The following is a 19,844-nucleotide window of genomic DNA, read 5'->3' on the forward strand; positions in this document are numbered from 1 at the left end:
AATTAATTAGTAAGTAGGAAGTTCCCATTTTTGAAAACCTGAAGAAATCAAAGAAAAGTGGCTTTTTTCAGGTTTGCTCCTGGGTATCAAAGTCATCACAATGATTTCTACATTTCATTACATTGATATCCATAAATATTGCTGTTACAGATCACTGGTGCCAATGTACACAACACACACAGCAGCAAGTATCTGAAAAGAAGAATCAAAGATTATAACAAAAGGTTCTGATTATTCATGCATCTCTGCAGACAGAACACCAGCACTTACTCGCTCTGAGGATTTCTCACCCAGACAGTGCCCCTTATCCTCCAATGGCGATATTACCCTCTATAGAAATCTGTAGCCTGGCACATGATTTCTTGTTTCTAACAAACAGGACCATGTCCCCAGCATTCCTGAATCTCCAAGCCCAGTCAAGTCCTCAGAATACATTAGACACCTATAAATATTTACAGAATTATATGTGCATTCTGAGCTAAGCAGAACACTCAAAGACATTTCCTGATTTTAAAGAGGGCACTAGATATCAGGTTTGAAATCTTGGGTTTCTCCCATTAATTTCATGAAAATATTTGAAAACACAATTTTTTAAATATCTCTAACCCATTGTGTAGTTAATGAAATGACCATTATTTCTATAGAAAAAAAATTAATGAGAGATTTGAGAAATAAGGTCTGAGGTTTTTTTAACTTATAAAAAATTTCAGAAAAACTGCATAAGGAGACAAAAAACTGGTAAATTAGACTCCAATGAAAAATCTACATGCTTCATAAGATGTGAAAAGACTATAGAATAAGAAAAATATTATACTTCACATATCTGATAAGAGTACATTTGTGTACATCCAGAATACATAAGAACTATTACAACTGAACAAGAAAAAAACAGCTCAATTTTAAAATGGGCAAAGGATCTGAATAGTCATTTGTCTAAGAAAGATAAACAATGGCAAACAATTACATGAAAATATTCAATTTCATTAGTTATCAGGGAAATCCAAATCAAAACCACAATGAGATGCCACTTCATACCCATTAGGATGACTACTATGGAAAAATACCATGATAAAGTGTTGGCAAGGATATGAAGAAATGGAATCTTCAAACATTGCTGATGGGAATGTAACATGGTAGAGTCACTTTATAAAACAGTCTGGCAGAGTTACTTATGGCCATTAAATTTCACTCCTAAGTATCTACCCAAAAAAAAAAAAAACATAAGTCAACTCAAAAACAAAAATATTCACAGCAGCATGATAATAAGAACCACAAAGTGCAAGTCACCAAAATATCCATCAAAAAATAAATGGATAAACAAACTTCAGTGTATCCATATAACAGAACACTATTTAAATAAAAAAAATATTATTTATTTTAATAAAAAAGGAATAAAGTTCTGTTATGTGCTACCTCAAAAACAGGCTAAGAAGCCAGACACAAAGGGCCATATACTGAATGATTACATTTATATAACATGTCCAGAACAAGTAAATCCACAAAGAGAGAAAGGAGATTCATAGCTACATGGAGCAAGAGTGAGTGGAGTGTGATGACTAAAGGGTATGGGTCTTCTTTGAAGGTGATAAAAGTGTTTCAGAATTAGACAGCAGGATAGGCACACAACTATATGAATATACTAAAACTCAGTGAATTGCACATTTCAGGAGTGACCTTGATGGTAATGTGAATTATATATCAATAAAGCTGTTTTTTTTTTTTTTTAATGGCTACACAAGTCATATAGTAACACCTCTGCACAAGGATCTGGTGAATCACTCTGCCTGTGACAGAATCATCTGTCATAAAAACATACAATCTTTTCAAATGGGGAAATAATCTATGTTCCTACCAATAAATCCCTATTGCAACCAATCATAAGATCCAAAGTAAAAGGAGCAGAGAACAAAAGAGAATGCAATTCACAATTAGCTGGCAGGTTACAGAATGAAACTAACCAAGGACTACAAAAAGAAAAATGTTTATTAAGACTATCCAGTTCTTATCAATTACATGGATATAAACAAGTCAAAATCCTGTAAACTCATAAAAAAATCTGCCAGCTTATTTATTAGCACAAAGCAAGGAAAAACAAGCATTCTCTCCTATAACCAAATTAACATCCCACAGAAGGTCTGTTTGTACTTGGCAGCATGAACCTTTCATTTTGGACTGCTGCTAAATTAAACAAGCCTATGTTGTATTGAACACAATGAGCCAGAAACCCTGGCATGCTCCTAGACTTCATTAGTTGATGCTGAGGAACATTAAAAATAAAAAGGATAGTATGAATTAGGGCAAGGGTGGTGAGAGAATAAAGTTCTTGTCAAGTCTTTTCAACATTTCCATTATCTACAATACAACAATGGAAACAGTCTAACAACTTTCTTTTTTTTTTCTTTTTTAGTGGAACTGAGGATTGAACGACACATGGATGTACTATAAAGGGGCTAAACCCCCAGACCTTTTTTTTTAATACATGGTCTCACTAAGTTGCTGAAGCTGGCCTTATACTATTGATCTTCCTGTTGCAGCCTCTGAAGTCCAATACAATTTTCTAAGATTCTACCAATACGCTTCTCTGTATGCATTACCCTTCTCTGTATGCATAAGAAAGCACTGGAACTTAGATAGAGAAATCTGAATTCAAGTGATTTTTTTGTTTGTTTGTTTTAATTTTTTTAAACATGCTAGCTACATGCCCAAGAACAAATTTCACAATTTTACTGAGTCCTTATTGTTTTGAGAACAAAATGAAGTAATAATGCACACAAAGAGCACAGTGCAATGCTCAATCCAAGCCCACCACAAAAATCCTCACTGTTCACAACTCTTCACAGCAAATACTCATTTCAGAACTTATACCAGAGTAGGGGTAATTAATATTGGCCATCCTTCTACCTTGTAAACATCTAAAGATCTATGAAGATTTAATACTGAATGAATAATCTTCCTCCTCCATTCCCCTCCCACATGTTTTTGAAAAGCTATCAATAAAGTCTCTAAAAATATTAAATCACAGCATGAAACAAAGCATTCATTCACCTAAAAGGTATTTAAAAGTACTGAACTGAGAGAAAGAAAAACATGGAGAGAAACACTCTATTAGAAAAAAATGCCTATTTTGCAGTGCAATAATTGGTAATCTTTCCATAAAGATGGATGAAATATGTTTATAATTTCCAAGTGTCAGTAATCTGATTTTAAGGTAAAAGAAAAAAGAAGTGGGATAATTTCAACCACCAAGAAAATATGTGAGAAGATATCCTTTCTCGTTGACAGCAATTAATGTTTGAGTGATGGCTTCTAGAATGTTCAGACTGAAGAAAATTGTTTTATTAGAACAGACTGAAATATATCTAAAACGAAACACAGGGGGTTTAACATATACAAACACAATCTGCACCTAGGTGTCCTCTCTAAACAAACCAAAGAAGGAAAAGCTTCCATGAAACACCAATTGCACTGCTATAGATAAGGTGTGGGGGTGGGGGATAGTGGTTTTCAGCCATATTCCCATGCTGGATGTCCAATTAAAGACAGCATCTAGACTCTGTAGTAATAGACTTGTTCTGCCTAGCTCCACACAAATTTGCATTATGTCACACACTGGACAAAACTTTCAGGGTTAGCAGGAAAGAAATTTCTCAGGGGAATGGGATGTTCAGAACTTTGGGAGTTTCACTAAGCTCTGAAATCATTATAGACCTTGTGCCCCAAAGCTACTGTTATTCCCTCCTCTTTCTAAAACTCCACTCATAAGACTTTGAGTTAACAGTGCCCCTTGGGGAGATCTGGTCAGTTGCAAAGTCCACAGAATGAACCCTGAGTGGCTCTTATCTACACTGCACACCAGCACTTGGCATCTCTCCTCCCACTGCAGCTCAGTACTACCACCTTGATTGCAAAGCTGTTTTATCTCAAAGAGTACAAAGTCTCAAATTCTTCACAGGAAGACTGAACTTCTCTGTCTACCCAACTTTCCAATAAAATGATCACTTACTATTCCAGTCTAAATTAAGCTTTATGCCTAATATAGGAAGAAACTGTTTCAAATGCACAAAATCCAACCCATGTCATAGTAATGAAGTTTTTTTTTTGATAGTTGTAGAAGAACATAATAGATTGATTGTTTAATTAATTGATTGATTGATTTTTGTGCTGAGGATAAAACCCAGTGCTTCACACATGCCAGGAAGGCACTCTACCACTGAGCCACAATCCAAGCACTGTAATAAAGTCTTAATATCTATTTAAATGTAGTATAAAAATTTTAACAAATGCAGCTGACAGGAGAAATAAAGGATAAAGCCTTCATTTTAATTACAACTTCTATTTAATCCCTCACTTTTCAGGAATATTTTTAGTAGGCATTAGGGCACAAATTAAAGAAATGAACTCATCAGTATAATAAAAGGCACTGTATAAACAAATTCCTCTACTGCCACAGAAGAGATTCAAGAACCTCAAACTTCAAGATTTTAGAAAACAAATAAGATTACATCATTAGCCACAATAAGATCCCAGAAGGAAAACCTCAGAAAAACCTCATTAATCTTGCCCAATAATGAAGACTCAATAATTTCAAGTCTGCCTTGATTTAATTTTGGACTATGTATTAAGAAATAATGGCTAGGGGCTAGTGTTATGGCTCTGTGGTACAGTGCTTGCCTGGCGCATGCAGGGCTGTGGGTTCAATACTCAGCATCACATATAAATCAATAAAGGTATTGTGTCCAACTAAAACTAAAAAATGAATATTAAAAAAAGAAACAATTGCTAGGCAAATTAAAGTGCAAATAAAAATTGCTAGAGGATTATTTGATTTTAAGATTTTCACATGAAAAATTACTTCTGCAATAATACTAATTAAAACGAGTTACATTTATTCTTTAGAATCCTGTATTCCAATAGAAATAAACTATACAAAATACAGAATAAAACACTGGTTAAATCTATTATATCATTAATTTTTCCATCTCTCTGTTTACTTTGGCTGTGAAAAACTGGTTTAGGAGTCAGAAAAACTTCACAGACAGGTCCCAGACAAAGACTTATTCATTCTACTCAAATACTGGCAATCTAATTTTCTGCTATTATTTTTTAAAAAATGTAAACCATACAATTATATTTACTTTATTTGTGGGGTGGGCATTTACTTTATCCTTATTTTCAAACAACATATTGTGAAAAATATTGCCATGCCTAGACTGGAAAACATAAACAGATCTTAAACAAAATCCAGCAGCATACCTAGTTTAAATACTTACTCTGCCCATAATGAAAAAAAAATAAAGATTTAAAATACATGGCTTATGTTATTTAAAAATTAACTAGAATGTAGTACAAATCAAATTTTGAAACATAGTACCATCAAATAAAATAGTAGCAAGTGCCTTAGAGTTATTCACATCTAAATTAAATGAAACTATGTTAGTCTTCTCTAAATTAAAATGTATGGGTATTGACTTTCACATCTTTAACCTAATAATAAATACATATAACCACTGGGAGATTGAGGCTTAGGCAGGAGAATCCTACGTTCATGGCCAGCCTTAAGAACCTAGTGAGGCCCTAAGCAACTTAGCAAGGCCCTATCTCAAAATAAAAAAATTAATAAACAAAAGGGCTGAAGATGTGTTTCTGAGGTAAAGTGCCCCTAGATTAAATCCCCAGTACCAAAAAATTAAACAAATAAGTAAATAATGATTTGGGTGTCTGTGGATGCCCACGAGGTAGGTAGGTACTCAGTGCTGAATAAAATATGGTGAATAAATCACCAGTTGGACCATATGGTCCCAACCTTGGGGTACTCTGTAGAAAATGTTAATTGAAGTGAAAACAAAAGCCCCCTCAGGAAAGGCAATCAAGATGTACTTTATATATAGAATAGAGTTTAATGTTTTTTTATTAAGCAAAAGAATAAACAGTAGGTCAATGACAAAGTTGTGAATCTGCTTCATGTGAGGCCATCCTTATATGTAACTCTTATTTGATTGAAATAAAATCTAAAGCAAATATAAAATTAAAAATCATATTTACATCAGGACATGATAAAATCTTTTGGACAGAAGAAATACACATAGGTTTAATACACATAGGTCTACACATGAACACACAATCAGATAGTTTACATGACTCAAAAACACTATATTATCAACCAATTATGGAAATAATATTCTGTATGCTATTCAGCCATTGGTATCCATGTTTTAAAATTGTTAAAAAATTTATTTTGAAAGTTACTTTAGGCTTCTCTTCAGTGAATAGAACACAAAAATACTGTTCTTTGCAGAGGAAAAAATTCTGTATTTAAAACAATTATACCTGGTTGATCAAGTTTTCAATTTTTTTTAATATTTACTTTTTATGTGGACACAATGTCTTTATTTTAATTTAATGTGGTGCTGAGGATTGAACCCAGTGCCTCATACATGCCAGGCTAGCACACTACCACTTGAGCCACATCCCAAACCTCAAGTTTTCAAATATTAATATTGATTTAAAATCAAGGCAAAAGACAAATAAAAACAACTCAATATATTTAAATATTTGCATCACATTTATGCCTAAGAATATCTGACACATAAGAGTCACAAGTATGTAAATAAGGAGAGAATTCTCTGTTAATAAGAATATTGAATGAAAGAAATCTTTGAATAACACAAGGTTTCCTTCAATAGTTGAATACAGTGGAACACACCTGTTATTCCAGAAACTCAGGAGACTGAGGCAGGAGGATCACAAGTTCAAGGACAGCCTCAGCAACTTAGCGAGGCCCTGTCTCAAAATAATAAAATAAAATATAAATAAAAGGTTTTGGGAATCTAATTTACTGGTGAGGTGCCCCTGGGTTAAATCCCCAATACCAATTAAAAACATGTTATCTCAAAAATGTACTTTTTCTTACCTATTAGATTAGCAAAGATTAAAAAGATTAACAAAACTTGGTATGAGCAAGGGTTTTGAAAATAAGATTCCCATGGTCATTGAAGGGGATAGTTTTTACAGATAACAGCTTAGCCATAGTTATTAATATTTAAAACATACATAATATTTGACCTGGCAGTTATACCTCTGAAAAGATAAATGAATAAGTATACTATCATCAACATACCATTATTCACAAGAAAGAAAAACAAGTAACAATGTAAATGGTTATCAAAGGAGTAGATAGATAAAGTATGATGCCTCTAAATGATGGAAAACTAGGCAGCAAAGGGCTGGGGTTGTAGCTCAGTGGTAGAGCACTGGCCTGGAAGCTGTGAAGAACAGGGTTTGATTCTCAGCACTGCATATATAAATAAAGATCTACTGACAAATAAAAAAAAATAATTAAAAAAATAAAACTAGGCAGCCAGTTAATTGATCACCCATTATTATGCACATCAGTTTCAACTCACAAATAGAGATATGACCACATAGCTTCATATAGAGAGAAACTGCTATTTATTGAAAGTCTCTATTACTGCTATTTATTTAAAGTCTTCTGTATAGTTTCATATCCATCAATAAGTTTCCAAACATGAGTTAATGGTGGCCATTTCTTTGTGAAGGAATTGAGGGCTTACCATTGTTATTATGTTGTTTTTATGGGTAGAAATTTTTCTAATTATTATAATAAAAAATCACAACAAACTTTTAAGATAAAGAAGTGCCTCTATATCACCAGAATTACTTCAAGTCTTTTCAACCTCCTATTTAAGAGAAAAGAATTCATTGAATGTTGCTAGATGTAATACAGGATCTCCTTCTCAGAACCACACTTTAAAATGACAAGATAATAGAAATTAAAATATTAGAGTCAAAGAGATAGGGAAAGACAAACATCATTATTCAGACAGCTCACATTATTGGTATCCACCTTACCACCCACAGGTTCTATGAACTGAAACACTCCTAAAAAATATCCCTTTTACAACTTAAAGAAGCAGAATAAATAATAATAATAATAATTAAAGAATTTTTAAGATGTAAAATCATAAAACACCACAGTGAAAATATTTAATTATTTTTCTGTCTTACATTCTATCTTAGCACTTGGAAAAAAAAAGTTTGGAGAATTTAAATAGATTTTAAATGTATACACTTAATCTGATGTTTATTTCTTTTAGATTTTTGTTTTTCTGGGACTAGACAAAATAGTTCAAAAGTACTCATGGAAAAATAAGCAAGCAAGAATTCCTAGGAATATAAAAAGCAACAAGGGGAAACTAGTTTTAAAAGATGTTAAAACTTTTATAAAACAAATAATGTGATGCTGGTGTATGAAGAAAAAGACTAATAGAATACAAACCCCAGACACACCCCAATACATCCAAGAGTTAACAATACCATAAGAGTATTCAAAGAAGGGCTCTAAAATCAACAGGTGAAAATAACAGGCACACAGAAAAAGATAAAGTTGAACCTATGCATCATTCTGAACACCAGAAAAAATCCTAGTTTGAATATTTAGATATAAAAGTGATACCATAAAAGTACTTAAAGAAACCATGGGCAAATTCTAAAAATCTTGGAGGCCTTTCAGGGACTTAAAATCCAGATATCTGGACTGGAGCTGTAGCTCAGTTGTAGAGTGCTTGCCTAGCACTTGTGAGGCACTGGGTTCAATCCTCAGCACCACATAGAAATAAAGAAAAATTTTAAAAAAATATCAAGATACCATAATGAGTAATATAAACTGTAGAATTCAAAGAAAAAAAATGTAAGGCTTCTGTATATCAAAATATGTGAAGGTAAATAAAAAATAAGTGAAAATTTGGGGAAAAACTACAATTCATATCACACAGGGCTAATCTCTACAATTTATAAATTTCTAGAAATTAATTAGGGGGAAAAAAGCAATTTGAAACACATATGTGAAAAAACACACGAATAGAGAATTTACAGGAAAAGAAGTAAAACTAGTTTTTAAGCATAGGAGCTCAACCTCATTAATAGTGATAGTAATGTACATTAAAACAACTCTATATTGATAATTCTCATCCATCAAACTGTTAACAAATTCAAGGGTTGTAAAGGCACAGTACATTGGAAAGGCCCCAGAAAAACAGGAATTCTCTCATACACTTCAATCTGCCCTCCTGTATCTGTGGTATTCAAACTGGATTTAAAAAATTTTAAAAAATTATCATGCAGAACACATACTAACTTTTTTCCTTGCCATTAGTCCCTAAATAATACAGTGTAACAACTATTTACATGGCATTAATATTGTATTAGGTCTTTTAAGCAATCTAAAGATGATTTAAATGTATGCAGATGTACATAGGTTATATGCAAATACTTTGCTTTTTATATAATAGACTCAAGCATCCTTGAATCTCAGTATCCACAAAGGGGTCCTCAAACCAATCCTCCAAGGATAAGGAGGAGCAACTGTACTTTTTGGAGTTTAAAATGGTGCAACACTTAAGAAAGGAAGTATTTAACACAGCCATAAATGTCCTGCCCACTGGCACAGTGATCCCACTTCTAGGAATGCATCCCACAGATGTACCTGCATATGTAAAATGATATATATACAAGCTGTTTCACCACAGTACGGTTTTTGATAAACCTAGAGAAGACCCAAATACCCACAAGGGTGGCTGGTTAAGTAAACAAGGCACTTAATAGATGCTGTTTAAACACAGATGATTTTTTTTAAAGTGTTTTCTATAAACAAAGATTATATTCTTTCTAAATAAATACTAATAGAAAAAGATCTCAAGAGAATATAAAGAAAAAGCCATGGGACAGAATTAGTTACATATTATGCTACAGTTTATATAAAAAGAATATAGTAAACTGGCATTTCTCCAACTATAAAAGGAAACAATTGACATCTATGGGAAATAAATTAAAGGAGGTTATTCAAGAAAGAGGGGTGAAGGAGGGAGGGGCAAAGCAGTTGGAAATCAGATTTTCCCAAGCATGGCTGTGTCATTTTAACTTTTAACAAAAAGAACATTAAAAAGTTTTTTTAACGTTTAAGTTTTTTAAACATTAAAAAGAATACTTACACAAAGAAGAGAAAGAGACACCTATAGATAAGACTTGAAAACAAGCTTTAAATAGATTTTTATATAGATTTTTTGCTCTGAAATTAGATGCTGAAAAGCAATCTTGGTGTGGTTATTACAAAAAATATGCTTTTTCCCCCTTCAATCAAGTTAAAGGATATGATAATCTGTTTTAAAAAAGCTATTTGAAGGAGTAAGAAATTAGGAAAGCAGTAGGATCCCAAGTTTGAGACTGGTTCAACAGCTTCAGAAGATCCCATTTTAAGAAGGGGAAAAAAAGGGTTATAACTCAGTGGTAGAGCGCCTATGAGTTCAATCCAATCCCTGTAAGTAACCCAGCCCCTAAGTGATGACATGAATGTATATTCTATGCAACTCAGACATGCTATCATACACACTGCTGTCACTGCCCAACTCTTTTCTAACATCAAACTTCTAAAATGATTCTAGTGTTGTCAACATTTCTAATTTGAATTTTCATCAAACACAGACAAGATTTTGTGACAGGAAACAACTTTGCCTCCCAAGATTCTAGAATAATTGACAAGACCATGTCTATGTTATATGTCAGACACTTCAGAAAAAAAAAAAATTTCCTAGAAAAAAGTTGTTTGTCACCCCTTTCTTGTTAAAATTAAGTAGATAATGGATATGTTCTTAATAGTATTCTCAAAGAGTCAGAAATGTCCTTAAGAAAAATTTTTAGTTATCAAAGAGTTTGGGGGACACCTTGGGGCATTTAGTATTTGGGAGCCAGGATCTAGGCTTCACACAATGCTTGGGTGGGATGGATCTGTATCATCAAGATTCATCATGGTCACAAGAATTTTGATCTTAAAATGGTTTAATCAATCCCACTTTAAGTGAGCATTTCTTTAAAACATAAAATTTAAAAATAAAAAAAAAATTAAATAAAAGACATAATATTTAAAGCTTTTATAGGAAACCCCACAGCTTGCCTCTAATTACGTAAGACAAAGTAGTAAGGGATGATTCAGCAGAATAAGGAAACTGTCTGAAAATTAGTGCTCATTTTTTTACACTACACATTAACGCGACATAAATTTAATAATGAGTATGCATAGAGTAGTATATATGCTAACAGTATGAGATAGCAGATAAATTTCACCTTAATGAATCCAAAAATTTCAATCTTGTTAATACTTTACTCTTATTACTAGCAACTGAAGGAACACATTACTGTTCCTTCAAGTAGTAGTACCTCAAAGCACAAGACACAAAGGATGTCCTGTGACATAGTGGGTAAAGGGATCCATGGAAGGGCCATAGTATGATCTGTGGGTAGACTGAGGCACCCTGTAATTGACCTTGACATGTCATCCCTACTTCAATCTAGCCTTTCCTTTTTATTAGCTTAAATAAAGTTATCCCATCACTAAGTGTTTTCTCCCTAGTTTCCATCTTCATCTCCCTCTTTGATTTTTTTGTTTGAACTAGATCCTAATAACACTCAAACTTCTTGATTGGCAGCAGGTGCAAGCACTCAAAAGCATGCTGTCTTCCACCACAGCTGAAAGTTCTGGTTATAAGTGAGACAGCACTGCATATCATACATTGTTCTTTCCTTATTTCTCTTTTACATGTAAGTGAAAGTATCATACCCACTTTCACTTATGTGTGTAGGTAGGTTCTCTGATTTAGGAACCTCACTGCTCAGTAGTGAAGTGGGCTCTACAAATGCTCAACACCAAACCCAGGGGCCTTGTTTCTGTGGTTGACAACCAATTGTTCCAGGCTAGAATCACGTGCTTCAATGGGAATCAAACTTTCTTTTGCCTAAGGCAAGCCTTGGGCTAGTGACCCCACACCTAGTGTTCAAAGGTCACTCTATGCCCACCTCTTCTCTCTCACACAGGACTAAATAACAGATTAGGGGTGGAAGACCTTCCAGGAATTGAACAAAAGGCTTGAAAAATCCCTTTCCCAATGAATTCACATACCATGCTGCATCTAATTTCAGAGTGGGTCTGACACACCATCTGCAGCCCCACCAGGACCCCAGGAAACCAGCTGCAAGCAATGCTTGAAGAAGGATCTGAGGCAAGGAAGGGGCACAGGCCTGTGAAAGTATTGGGAGCCCCATTCCACCACATCCAAGCAGTGCAACTTTGGGCAGGGCGCTGCACCTCTCTGTGCAGCCCTAGCATGGAAGTGAACAAGTTAAGTGCCTGGCAAACAGCAAAGTGAGCCAGTTATGGCCAGCAGTGCCAAACCCACCGCCCTGGGAGACTGAGGTGGGTCCGGGGTCCCACCGAGCGCGAGATCTCACTGGCCAGGGGGAACTGGCCCAAGGCCCAGCCGCCCCACCGTGCACCTTCAGGTATGGCGCCGACCAGGCGGCGCCGCTTCAGCCCCAGGCCCTGCTGGACTGCCTCCAAAGAGCTGGCCACCCACCCGCCCCGCTCTCCTTGCCAGGGGATGGGTCTCTGCCGCTTTCACCCTGTTCAGCTCCCAATAGCCGCCGCCGCCAGCGGCACCGCCACCTCTGCCCAAGGCCCGCTGCTCACCTCTCCTGCTGTCTCCTCTGCAACCACTAACGCCAGCGCTGTGAGATCTCCCGAGACTTTGGTCCTCCCCTCACTACTCCGCCCTCACCACTGTGCAAACCCAGCCTGGAACTAGCTTGGCCCCTCCCCTTTACACCGCCCACCGCGCCTGAGGGTCAGTACTAGCAATTCTTGCAACCTTCTCTCCATATCCCCATCCCTGAATCCACTCCACCCACCCCATGACCCCAAAGGATTAAAACCCAGGTGCTAAGCAGCACCTCTGTTTTATGTGGCCCATCAGTGTTTTTGCGCATGCGCCTGCCCAGGTCCTGAACCTGGGAGCCTCAGCCCCCATGGTAAAAATAGTAATCATAGCAGCTGAGAACTTTAACAACACCCCTTGGATCCTCACAACTGCCCTAAGAGGGTATTACCATCCTCCCTATTTCACAGAGGAAAAATTAGCGTGGCAAGATTAAGCAATGGGCTCCAAGTCATACAGCTGGGAAGTGGAAAGAGCCCACATTAGAATCTGGGCTCCTCTGGAGCCCAAACCAGTGCCCTCCATGACAACCCCTAGGCCCTATCCCTGCTTGCACCAAGGGCACTGCCTCTTAGCCCAAGTCTTCACTCCCCATCCCATCCCTGGCCCCAATGTTCACCAAAGTAAACAGAGACACGACTAGGAGGTCATCTGCTAAAATCTCCCGATCTTGATAAAATTGTTATCAATAAAATGTTTCAGCTTCATTGCATGAATTTCCTAAGGCCTCCCTGTGATATTTTTTGTGCAGGATCCAGAAAATGATGAGACTGTATTGAATTCTGTAGTCTCCTTGGATAACATTTTGCTGATACAAAGTATGATGGAATGGCATAGAGGAGATAGAATATACATGATGTTAGGGAGAAGACACATGGCATTTCTTCCCAGGGGAAATCGTAATAATTGTTTCTAAAGAAGAGGAGCTAAAATTTACTGAAGGTATATATTCTTCCAGTCCTGGAGATGAAGAAACTTGCAAAAGTGTTCATAGTTAGTCAGAATTTGAACCTGAGTCTGAATTTTATCCTGTTCCACAAGCAGCATAGTCTACCTCTTTTGGGTCAGGTTCTGTAAATTCATGAGCCTTTAAAGTTCAATTTACCCCTTTGTTGGAGTCTTTCTTACATGATAGTTATGTCTGTTAGAAAATAGGCCCACTCACCCTCCAAGATAGTTCACTCTCCAGGAAATAATTCTGCTATATGAGCCAGAGCATATGAGTTGCCTTCTACATATCAACCCAACCCAATCCACCAGCTGAAAGAGTGGATCAGGAGACACAATCACATCAAAGGGGCAGCTACAAGGTGCCTAGCACAGCTCCAAGTGCTGTCCACTCACTAACACATTTAGTCTGATAATTCAGTATCAGTTAGGATAAGCAGCACTGGGCTGACAGCAGCAGGAGTTGAAGCAAGGGAAGACTCCTGGCACATGGCACTCCAGGGAAGCAAGGGAGAAGCCATCCTTAGTTCATCTGGCCAAGCCTCCATGTGGTTTGGGGCATTTTTCTTTGAAGCTTAGCCTCAAGTTCTTTTCTCCAGCCCTACCAATGATTCTTGGGATGCCTAACATCCTCTAGTGTACTAACCTTTCTACTTAAAGCAGCTAGTATTTCTACCCAAGAACACTGGCCTCTCATAAGCCATTAGAGCCCAGGATATTTTGGGGAAGTTTGCTAGAGACAGTGGTAATAGAAAATTTATCTGCTTTAAGAGAGAGCCCCGGGCAGATGAGGTGGAACATGCCTGTATTCCCAGCTACTTGGAAGGCTGAGCTAGGAGAATGGCAAGCTTAAAGTTAGCCTATGCAACTTAGTAAGACCATATCTCAATATAAATGCTTTTCAAAAGGGCTGGAGATGTAGCTTAGTAGTAAAGTGCACATGCAAGATCATGGTTCAATCCCCATACTGCAAAATGAAGTTAGATAGATAAATAGAGAGAGAGAGAGAGAATATGCAGGAAGCCTGTACATCTCCTTTACTTAGCTTATTCATGTGGTTAAACCAACTCCACTTGGCTTCTCTGTTTCTTACAGCCCAAATATTCACACTGGGTCAGGCCAGAAGACAGCAATTGGTGGGGGATAGACATGCATCGTCCCTGCCACGTGGAGCCACCAGAATTTGTGTGCTATATTCTAAAGTAGCCCTCTCCTCATCAGTTCTACTCAGGTAAGTTCTGTCTGGTTCTAAGCACTAAATTTGAGAAAGAACCTCTTTCCTTGGCCTCTCACATCCCTTGATTGCCTCTTTGATGGGTATAAATGGTTTTTTACTTGCCCAGCTCACACATCTGATAAGTGGCAGAGCTGAAGGTCTGGATACCATCCAGATTCCAGGCTTTTAACCACCAAGTTTAATGTCATATACCATCTAGACTCATTAATTTTTTTTAAAAGGCAAAACAAAAAAAAAAATAGGGCCCTGAGACTAACCAGAAAAACAAAAAAATCTCAAATTCCACTTCATATTTTCTATTTGGCTTTGAACTCACCTCATAAGTATTGCTGTGAAATAAAGTTGGTGGTGTCAATTTTGTAGAGTCTAGTAGTCATTTGCACTGCTCACCAATGACTTCTGGCTCTCCACCTTCTGGGCACCTGCAGGATTGACTTCCTGGTCACGTGACTAGTCCTGACCAAAGAGTGTACATGGAAGGAGTTTGTGCCATTTCTGGGTGGAGCATTTAATGCTAGTGAAAGAGGAGCCTGAGATATGTCTTTCTGATAGGACAAACAATAATGCCCGTGATCGTGTTTTCAACATTGAGAAAACTATCAACCAAACCAAACTATCATTGTTGCATAATATGAGCAAAACACAGATCTTTTTGATTTTAAGCCGTTTAAATTTGGGGGTTAATAACTATCATAGCCTGCTGTAGTCTATCCTGACTGATTCAGCTGGCCTCCTATATCCATAGTTTCACCAGTTGAGGATCAAAAACTTTCTTTAAAAAAACTGCTTTGAGGGCTGGGGCTATAGCTCAGTGGCAGAGTGTTTGCCTAGTATGTGTGAGGCACAGGGTTTGACCCTTACACTGCATAAAATAAACAAACAAAATAAAGACATGCTGTTCATTGACAACTACAAAAATAATTTTTAAAAAAACTGCATTTATGGGATGTGGTGATGGCTTAGTTGTAGAGCACTTGCCTAGCATATGTGAGGAACTGGGTTTGATTCTCAGTCTCACATTTAAAAAAAAATAGATAAAACCAACAAATAAAATAAAGGTATTGTGTCCATATGTAAATAAAAATACTTTAAAAACTGAATTTATACTGAACATGTATAGAAATTTCTTCTTGTCATTATTTCCTAAACAATACAGTATAACAATATGTTCATATAATTTACATTGTACTATGTTTATAAGTAATTTAGAGGTGATTCAAAATGTACCAAAAAATATGTATAGGTTATACAAATATCCACTTTGTATAAAGTAAAGAACATCCATGGATTTGGGAATCCAGGAGAGGTCCTGAAACCAGTCCCTCAAGGATACCAAGGGACAATTGTACATACAGTGTGATTGTTTACTCATTGATTCAAACATTTTTTTTTCCCAGCTGGTCAAGAGTAAAAGCTCAAGCCACATTCCTGAAGGTCCCAGTTTAATACATCTGGGATGGGGAACAGACCTCTGCACTGTCTGGTATGCCCAGCCAATTCTAATGGTCTAGCAAGGTTGAGATTCCTGCATGGCTACATCTTGTGATGGTAGATTAAAATATGGTGTCTACCCTTGAGGGATACCTAGACTGGGAGGACAAGCCCAGAGCCAGAAAAATTACACTACTAACAGGGAAAATGACCAGAAATATGCAAAAGTAAGTAAGAATATATAAGCAATTGATGAAAACTAAAGTTATACATGTAATAGAAAGTAGATATGCTTCCTGGAAAATCCATTCATCAACTATGTGACCACAAGACCAGGTACCCAAGCTGTCCGCTTAACATGGAGAATATTATCTGTCACTATGCTTTTCAGTTATGTAAAACAAAGCTTAGAAAAGCTTTAAAAATGTGTCCCAGATTCAAAATAGTTAGCACAGGGCTAAATTGGACTCCAGATCCATTCTTTTATCTATCTAGGGCCCAAGGCCTTGGCTGATTCATTTACGGTCCCTGCTTCTCTTCCAGATTTTTTTCTTGTTTCCCCCTTTACCTTTAACCATGTATTCTGACCACATTAAACTGCCTGTCACTGCAGGCCCATACCATTCCACTTACTGCACACTGCAGTGCTTTGGCTCCAGCTGTCCTGTATGTCTGGCATGCCTTCCCTCAATCCTCACCACCTTGTTTCTGAACCCCAGCCAGGTTATTGAATACTTGATTGGCTGGCCCCATCCTTGGTGCTATGACTGCCCCCAACAGCAATTCCTTTACTGGCTAACTGAGCATCTCCATCATTAGGTTGCAGTTGGGTCTCAGTTTTTTTTCTCTGAGTCATGTAACTAGCATTTGGGACACTGTGCTAAAGCGCCAGCCATGACCCCGTGAATGCTTAACTCAGCTAAATCACATTCCTACAACCCACAAGACAGATCCTTTCAACAAGACCACACAGTGAAATATTTATGAAATGCCTTTGTTTTCTGGTAATTTTGTGACCACTGTACAATTCTCTACCTTTGTGAATCTCAGTTGTCAGAAGTAAAGTAGACTAATGGGAGTAACTGCCTCATGGTTGTGAGAATTTATTAAGATGTAAACTTGAGTGCCTTGCCTGGTTCATAAGGGAGACATGAACTAAATTCCAACCACCTTGGTTGTTATGAGTATCTTCTTATTACAACACTGCTATTTTCTCTACTCAGCATACTCCCATAGATGTCATCATTAATATTATCACTCATACTTCCAACCATGTCTAAGTGACTGTGCTAAACATTCCTTCCTAGAATGCATAGTATTCTCAGAATTCTCAAAATGTATTCTTCACAGTCTTGTATTGGTTGGGTGTCCCAATCATAAATTATCTCCCTGGTACCTTCAGGAATCTCTCCAGTGCATCCTTGGAAAGTCTGTGGCTGCCAGACAGTTCCATTCAGGCTTTCTGGATATGGCTAAAAAAACATAGGTTCTCTTTAGCCTCCCACTTTCACTGACATTCTTCTCACTATGGGTGTTTCCAATTCATTTATGGTCAGCCCAGGCCACTGTGGAGATGGCCCCTATGTCTCCCTATGGAAGGATCAGGATGGCAGTCAAACAGGCCTGTGGGCTTCTGAAATCATTGATAACTCTAAAAGGAATAATACCTGCACAAAACTTATTTTTTTCTTACTAGAAGGAACTCTAATAATGGGGATTTTAGTTGGGAATAATAATGCCCTAAGAGTGATCTAATCTTGTCCCCCTTCCCTCCTCATCTTTCACATATCTGAAGCACAGTAGGCAAAATTGGGGTTTTGGTGAGCATTTCCAGTTGAGATTGCCTGTTGAATGAGTCTGGGCTATTATAAAATGACAAGAAAAGAGATCCTTTCCTCACTACCCAAATGTCATCAGAACAGGAAACCTTTGAGGGAAAACAAAGCTTAAGCTACAGAATAAAAAAAAAATGGAATCTTGACTTTTCTGATTGAAAAGATTCTGAAGACCCAAGCTTTGAGTGGTGTTTGCTGAGACCCCACACTGAGATGAACACCCAGAGGGCATGTGAAAAATAAAGGAGAGCCCCATTTGTAGGAAGAAAAGAAAACAGCAGGTATGTTGGCATTGTTGGTATGAGAAGAGACCAGAAATCAATGAAGAGATAAAGAGGTGGCCCAAAAGGCAAGTTGCCTCCAGGAAGGTCAATGACCAAAGTGAGAAGGCCTCAGATTGGGAATTTTTCCCAGAGGGATGGAGTGAGAAAAAGCTTTTTTTTTTGTTTTGTTTTGTTTTGTTTTGTTTCCTTTCAGAACCTTGTTGACACACAATGGCTTAAATAAATGTTCATTCCCATCTTATCTGACTCATTTTGCTGGAACAATGAGCTTACATTCCACAGCCTGGACTGACCCTCCTGTACCCCACTACTGATAAAGCATAAAGGGTATGATTAGTGCTTTTTGCATGAAGAAGGACTATGAAATCAGCTGGCTTCTCTTTTGTATAGCTTCTGACAGCAATATATAGCAACCAATCTTGTATTCTTGTGTCAGCCATTTCTAGGGGAAAAAAAAGTTTGGGAGGCATGATCGAGGAACATTTTTCACAATTTAGCAATATGTAAGAAACAGCCTTTCGATGTAAAAAAGAGAAGGAAGAACAAATTCCACAGTTACAAGTAAGGAAAGAGGACATTAGATGGGTGCAGTAGTGCAGGCCTGTGATTCCAACTACTCAGGAAGCTGAGGCAGCAGGATCGAAAGTTTGAGACCAATCTAAGCAATTTAGTGAGACCCTGTCCCAAAATAAAATAAAAAAGGCTAGAGAGGTAGCCCAGTGGTAGAATGTCCCCGAGTTCAATCCGAGTATAAAAAAAAAAAAAAAAAAGATGGCATTAGGATGAACACTGTGGTAAAGAATTGAAATTAGTAGTATCATTATAAACTAAAGCTTTTTAATGAAAGGAAAAAGAAAACAAATAAAAAGAGATGTATATGTATGCATGCATTTATAGACAAAACATAGTTCCAAATTCTGAACACTAAGAGGACTTAGAACTCTTGTTCCATAGAAATGAGCAGGACAGATCTCCACCCAGATCTGGATTCTAAATACTATTCTCCAATAATAGAGACTTGAAGAAATTGTTGCTGCCAGAAATGGAGCAGGAAAATAATGTAAAATAATCCTGGAACACCTTGTGGTGGCAGAAAATAGAGAGATACTTAATAAGGAATAAGGGGCTTAATTTTTTTTAAATGGTAAATTATAATTAGATATATCAGGAGGATTCCTTGTAACATATATGTGATGATTGCAGCATAAATTGGTTGATTTGATAGGGACTTATTGAAAAGATACAGGAACCAATATGAAAGAGTTTCCAACAGCCAAAGTTGGAACATTTTGAGCAACTAAATATAGTATTGGACTGTAAGTCATAGAATTAAATAGATAACCATAAGTCCATATGAATAGAAAAAAATAAGAAAGAAAAGAATAGAAAAAGAGACAGTTGTTTCCTTAAAGATAATTACAGTTTATAAATAAAGAAAAGATAAGTGAAATAAAAATAAAATAACCTTTAGGAAACCATAATAATAAGTGTTATGGGTAAGATCTATGAATGGATGCCAAAAATGTAAGTGAGCAAAAACATTTTTTTC

The 19,844-nt window shown here is 36.7% G+C and overlaps 1 long non-coding RNA gene across 1 annotated transcript in view; it reads right to left on the minus strand.

Moving 5' to 3' along the window:
• Window positions 1-12,583, minus strand: part of LOC144372032 (uncharacterized) — a 67,211-nt gene extending 54,628 nt beyond the window's left edge. The window contains exon 1 of the long non-coding RNA XR_013432072.1: window positions 12,536-12,583. This is a non-coding gene — a long non-coding RNA (uncharacterized LOC144372032). The remainder of the gene's footprint in view (window positions 1-12,535) is intronic.
• Window positions 12,584-19,844: the final 7,261 nt, after the last annotated feature.

Source organism: Ictidomys tridecemlineatus, chromosome Y (assembly GCF_052094955.1).
Source record: "Ictidomys tridecemlineatus isolate mIctTri1 chromosome Y, mIctTri1.hap1, whole genome shotgun sequence".
Taxonomy (NCBI): Eukaryota; Metazoa; Chordata; class Mammalia; order Rodentia; family Sciuridae; genus Ictidomys; species Ictidomys tridecemlineatus.